This window comes from Dendropsophus ebraccatus, chromosome 8 (genome assembly GCF_027789765.1).
Source record: "Dendropsophus ebraccatus isolate aDenEbr1 chromosome 8, aDenEbr1.pat, whole genome shotgun sequence".
Lineage (NCBI taxonomy): Eukaryota > Metazoa > Chordata > Amphibia > Anura > Hylidae > Dendropsophus > Dendropsophus ebraccatus.
This window is the reverse complement of record NC_091461.1, coordinates 51,219,240-51,225,484: the sequence shown is the minus strand read 5'-3', so window position 1 is coordinate 51,225,484 and position 6,245 is coordinate 51,219,240.

Sequence of the window (6,245 nt, the reverse complement as noted above, 5' to 3'; positions counted from 1 at the left end):
CTAGAGGGGCGGGGCCGGGAGGAGTGACGCTAACAGCCGAGGTGACCAATCATAATTTCAGTTACCTTGGAGACTGATATGTGCTAACCAATTAGAGGTCAGGTCTCTACTGCAGAGTGTAGAAGAAAGGGCCAATCGGTGTCTTCAGTACAAATCACATGACGCAGTCACTGAGAGTTTGACAAGGAGCAGAGATCATGTGACTTTAGGTGTCCAAAGACAGAGTACACGTGGGTGATGTGCGGCGGGGATTAGAGCAGACGAGTACACTGCGCTCCATCTAATACACTGCTGACTATGTATGTGCGATACGTAGCATGTATTATATTGGGGGAATAGAAATAACTCAGTGATATACATTCACTAGAGATTACACACACACACACACACACACACACACACACACACACACACACACACACACACACACACACATATTCATACACACATACAGATATATACACACACACATACAGATATATATATATACACACACACACACACACACACACACACACACACACACTTTTAACCCTTTAGAGGCCAGGACTTTTTTCTTTTTTGTTCTTTATTTTCCATAACTGTTGACTTGATAGCAATCAGTATCGCTGCGGATTTATGTGCGAGAAATTCACAGCGATAAATACGCAGCGAGTCTGTACATGTGAACAGACCCTAAGGATACAAACACACACACATTGTATACGCAGAGAGCACTGTGTCAGACTGAAAATAAAACATTTCCTGCAGGTCATACAGCAGCTGATAAGTACAGAAAGACTTGAGATTTTTTAATAGGAGTACATTAAAAATCTGTATAACTTACTGACACCAGTTGATTTGAAAGAAAAAGATTTTCGCTTGACAACCCCTTTAAGGAGGTTATCCGGTGAGCAAGTCATTCTCATATCTTTGCTTAGGCAGGTGGGGAAAAAATTACCTCTGAGCAGCCTCACCCTCTATTCATTCCTTGTGGGACCTCCAAACATTGGAGCACTGACCTCTATTCATTAAGGGGGTAATTTGACCTTACAGAAATGATAACTCACTGAATAGCTAGTTAGGGAATGGAGATAACCCCTTTAAACAACTTTACTGTCTACAGGATAGGGGAGAACTAGCTGATTGGTGGGATCCAACTATTGGAATCCCCACTGATCCCAAAAATGGAAGTCAGATGACCCTCTAATGAAAAGAAGTCAGTGCTCAGCAATGTTCAGAAACTCACAGAGAGTGAATGGAGGACTACTCTTTCAACGGGCATTTGGCCTATATTTTTGAGCAAGGTGTGGGTGCCAGCCATTGAACCCCCACTCAGCTGTGTAAAGCCAAAACTGTCTAGGCATGATAAGAATTGTAGTTTTGCAAGAGCGGGAGGACCACCGATTGACACCTTTGTTATAGAACAAGAGGAGTTGAGAAGATTGATATATAGTTGTGTGGGAAAAAGTCCTATATAGTATGAGAAATAGCACTGTAAAAAGTAGTTGAAAGAATGTGACCGTTCAGTGTGTCCAAAGTGCATACTAGAAACCCATGGGAACCCTACAATATCCTTACGTAGCAAAAGGTCCAACCATATAGTGGTGCCATGAAGGGAAATGAAAGAAGAAGTAGTGTTCCGAATATATTGAAGTTCCCTTTATCTAGCATTTTCAGATGAGAAAATGTCTCTTAGGGGGTTAATACTTTTGATGGGGCTGTAGATTGTTACTTTGTATATACTGCGCTTATTTGAAGCATATCATTTCATTTAGCTGTAAGTCAAGTCATATGACAGAGTATGTAAGATATTATACTAATCTAATTGTATCTTATTGAGAGAGGAGACATTCATTATATCACTAAGACCAAAATGTCATCAATGTCTTTTTAAATTAAAGTGATTTTTCCTACTCGGCAGTACACACATGGGAGCTTTCATAGGTTTCTGTACCTCCCATTCATTTGGGGGGGTGATTGGGCATCTTTATATTAAAGGAGAATAGAGTCTGCGTTTTTCTGTGTAAAGGTTGGTATGTTAAGCTTTAATAGCAGACCAGGGCATCTATGAGGTTAATAGCAGCAAATCATACTATTTTCTAGTAAAAGAATGGCTTCAGTGGGGGATTGGTGAGGTTACTACAGATTTTTTTTTCTTTGTTTATTTAAAGTGACAATCCAATAAAACGAAAGAGGTAAATGGCTGCCCTGCTCCCTCTACCTGCTGGACCCTCATTTTTCCCCAATTTGCTGCTGGCTTTAATCCCCACTGCACTTACTGAATCAGAAGTGATGCTTTATGAGTCCCATACAGTAACATTAGGAAACTAGTACAGACTAAAACAAAAAACAGGCAGAGCGCCTGATCGGGTAGTACACTCAGGACCACAGTAAGGCAAAAATGTGACCACATTATTCAAGGCACATGGCCACTTCCTCAGATAAGAATGGACAAGAATTTAGTAGTGTGGGAGACCCATACCTCATGCAGGTGTGTACAACACGCTGGGTCTCCCACACTACTAACTTCTTGTCCGTTCTTATCTGAGGAAGTGGCCGTGTGCCTTGAAAACACGTTTATAATTACTGGACCATTAAATAATTCTACCCTTTTGATATAAAGCCGGCGCTTACAGTTGATGTGCTTTTGAAGTTTGAATTACATTAGGAAACTGACCCCTGGTCCATCCACAAAACCTGATGTGAATCGGTTAGTCACACTGGGAATCAGCAGAGACTAGATGTTGTGTTGTATCAGGAAATAGATCACCAGTAGAGATAAGCGAATGTGCAATGATTGCCGGTGGCTGAAGAAGCTGGATGCAGTCCTAGGGAGTCCTGGAATACATAGATACAGCCTATGGCCTATGACTGTATCCGTGTTTTCCAGGCAGCCTTATGGTGCGTTTACACAGAGAGATTTATCTGACAGATTTCTGAAGCCAAAGCCAGGAACAGACTATAAACAGGGTGCAGGTCATAAAGGAAAGACTGAGATTTTTTGAGTCTTTTCAAGTCCATTCCTGACTTTGGCTTCCAAAATTGGTCAGATAAATCTGCCTGTGTAAACACACCATTAGGGCTGCATCCAACATTTGCAGCCACCAGTAATCAAATGTCCCATTCTTGGCAGGTGCACATACCCTTTCCATGCTCATCCCATTGCATAAAAAAGTGCCTCAAACCTTCCTCAAAAAACACATTTCCACTTTGAATCTCAGTGTGGATTTTCTTCCCCCATTACCCCCCCCCCCCCCCCCAAAATGTCGCCAATTTTGAATAAGGTTATAAAGATAAATATAAAGATGAATTATTCTGTGTGAAAAATTAAGATGAGTTAAGTTGGAAGAAATTATTTCCAGTTAATCTGAGTATGAATAAGTGTAAAGGTCAGATGACTTGTACTCAGTAAGTGAATGAACTTTGCCATATTAAGTCTAAATAAAGAGAATCTGGTCAGATGTTATGAATTCCAACATGATAATGGTCAAATGCTGGGTCACTTTATATTTCATAAGTTCTTTTTCTAGAAACAGGTTAAAACACGCCTACATAGATCCCTCTGCTATGAGTTTGCATTATTTTGGGACAAAAGCCATAACTTGGATTTCCGTCTATGTGAAACTGGGTGACTGTATAAAATTTAAGAAATCATTCCATTCAATCCATTTACTTTATTTATTTTTGCCTGTTTTCTATATAAAATACATTGCTGTAAATTTGGCCACTAGGTGTCTGACTTACTGGAAAACTGCAGTTGAGGCAATTTAGTCTTTTATAAGAGCAAAAGACCAAATGCAGGAAGTGATATTATTTGCCCGTCTGCACTGCACAGACTGGCCTGGTGAAGATGAATGCTGATTGGCCAGCAGCCTTATATGCTCCTGTGCACACCCCTGTGCACACCCCTGTACACTGCTGCAGCTGAGTAAACTAACTGGTGTTCATTTAGACTAAATTCACACATACCGTATCCGCACAGATTTCACGCTGCGAGTTCGCAGCAAAACCCGCTGCAGATCCCTTCACCGTCAGTTTCAATGTGACTCCATACTCGAAAGTGCGGCCCCCTTAAAACGCCTCCCGGACCATACTTTACTCAGTCTGCGCTCCAGCTGCATCTGAGGCTACATAGATAAGGCAGGCATTAACTAAATATATATGTATATATTTTTTTAAATATCATGACAGGTACACTTTAAGGCCTTGTTCACACGATGTATAACAATGGCCGTTTGGCAGTGTCAGACAACAGCCACTGTTTTACATGTTCATCCGGCTGATACTGCATTATCGAGTGGATGAACATTACTTTAATATTGAAATCAGACGCCTTATGGGTATGCCTGGAAATCAATTAACCAGGGGGTAAAAAATTGCTATGGGCAGGGGGTGGGGGAAAATAAAAACACCACTATGCTTACCGCTCCAGCGCTGCATCATGGAGCTCATAGATCCCGCTGGCCGTTGTCTTCTCCTACGTTACAGGTATGTCACGACCTGGGTTTGACATCACAGACCTGCAGGATTTAGCCCGCTGATTCATTCAGTGACCTCATCCATCAGCTGGGTGGTGACATAGGCGGAGGGGAGCTCAGAAGACAGCCAGTGGGGTCTGAGGCCGGCTCTGCGCAGGCATCAGGACAGTTGACTATAACTTCTTTCTTATTTTCCACCCACCCCCGCTGGACTTCTCCTTTAAATTATATTAATTAAAGATAACCAAATAGTTTTTTTTGTTCTTCAAACTTTCATTTAACTACGTCCTTTTTATTTCCTGGAACAGCTGAATGGCTACCAGACCAGTCTCCATTAATCCATGTTTCAACACAGCAGTAAATTTCCCTACAATGATGGCTTGTATGTTGTTCTTGAGAAGAGTCGGGCACAGATTTGCAGCTATATTGCTATATTTACCCCCCACCCCTACCCCAGCACTTTTTTATATAAAATTATGTTCTTTTTATAGGTAGCATATTTCATTGTATCCTGACTAGTAAACCAGACCTCAGTAATGGAGGTGGATATCACCCTTTCTGCATTTGCCACCTTTGATTTGGTTTTTTATTACATAGATGTCATCAATGAAAGATTTTACGTTGCACGCTCCCTCTTTGCAGCAGTAATACAATGCCTGGATCTCACATTGTAATAATGCTGCAGGCGCTGCAGGAAGAAGAAAGCGTATTATCATAATAATAATAAAATGTAACTGATACATGTAGCTAAATATCCTCTTTATCTCCATGGAAACTGTAAAGCTGGAGTCAACCAGGAGAAATGACAATTGGCTTAAAAAGCTGCATCCATTTAAAGACATCATTTAAGGAGATCAGTGTTATAGATGAAAATATTTCCATAGCTTTGTAGGCAAGAAATCTGCTTTATACCCGTCCTCCTGGGAGCTGGAATTGCATCATTGTATTATGAGCGGCAACGTAAAATCAGGTGCACATACTCCAGGGTAGACGTACAATGCTTTAGCTTCAAGGCGCCTATGAGGAAGTAAGCTGGGGGCCTCACAGCCCATATGGTGTCCCGAAAACTCTGTATACAGTATATTCTGAAAATCAAATAGAAAATAAAGCCTTCAGCTTTATGAAATGAGAGGTTTCCCTGAGGACAGCAGCAGCGCTGTCATCTGTACAGTAAAGATGGCAAAATGATACAGTTTGCTCGAAAATGTTTGGCATGGGGACGTGCAAAGCAGTCAACAAATCTTGGTTAAAAGACAATCAACATGGGTTGTGACTGTAAGCAGTTTTGCAATATAATCTTTTTTTTTTTTTTCAAAGTTTTCTAAATCAGTGTTATGCATATGGCCACTAGGTGTCTCCCTTCCTGTCAAACTGCGGTCCGTGCTGCCTCTTTGCTGATATTTGGTCTTTTCTCTGTACAAAAAAAAAGAGACCAAAAACAGGAAGTCACAGTTCTTTGCAATGCTCACAGACAGGACTTGGTATTGATTGACAGCCATTCCTGAGTTTGGACAGAATAAGATAAGACTTCACTGCATAAGTGTAAAACTGCTGTGTATCTACATTCCATAGCAGAGAATCCTAGGGATGCTGGCATTGTATGGTCAGCTCTCCTTTTACACAGCACCAAAACAGCAGGGAATCCGAGAAGGGGGGGGGGGGGGGGGGGGGGGGTTGGGGTGCTCACATTGTAAGGTCAGTTCCAGAGCACCAGCACCAAAACTTCTATACCACACAGTGACATTATAGTGACTGAATTGTTACATAATAAGGAGCATTGTCTCC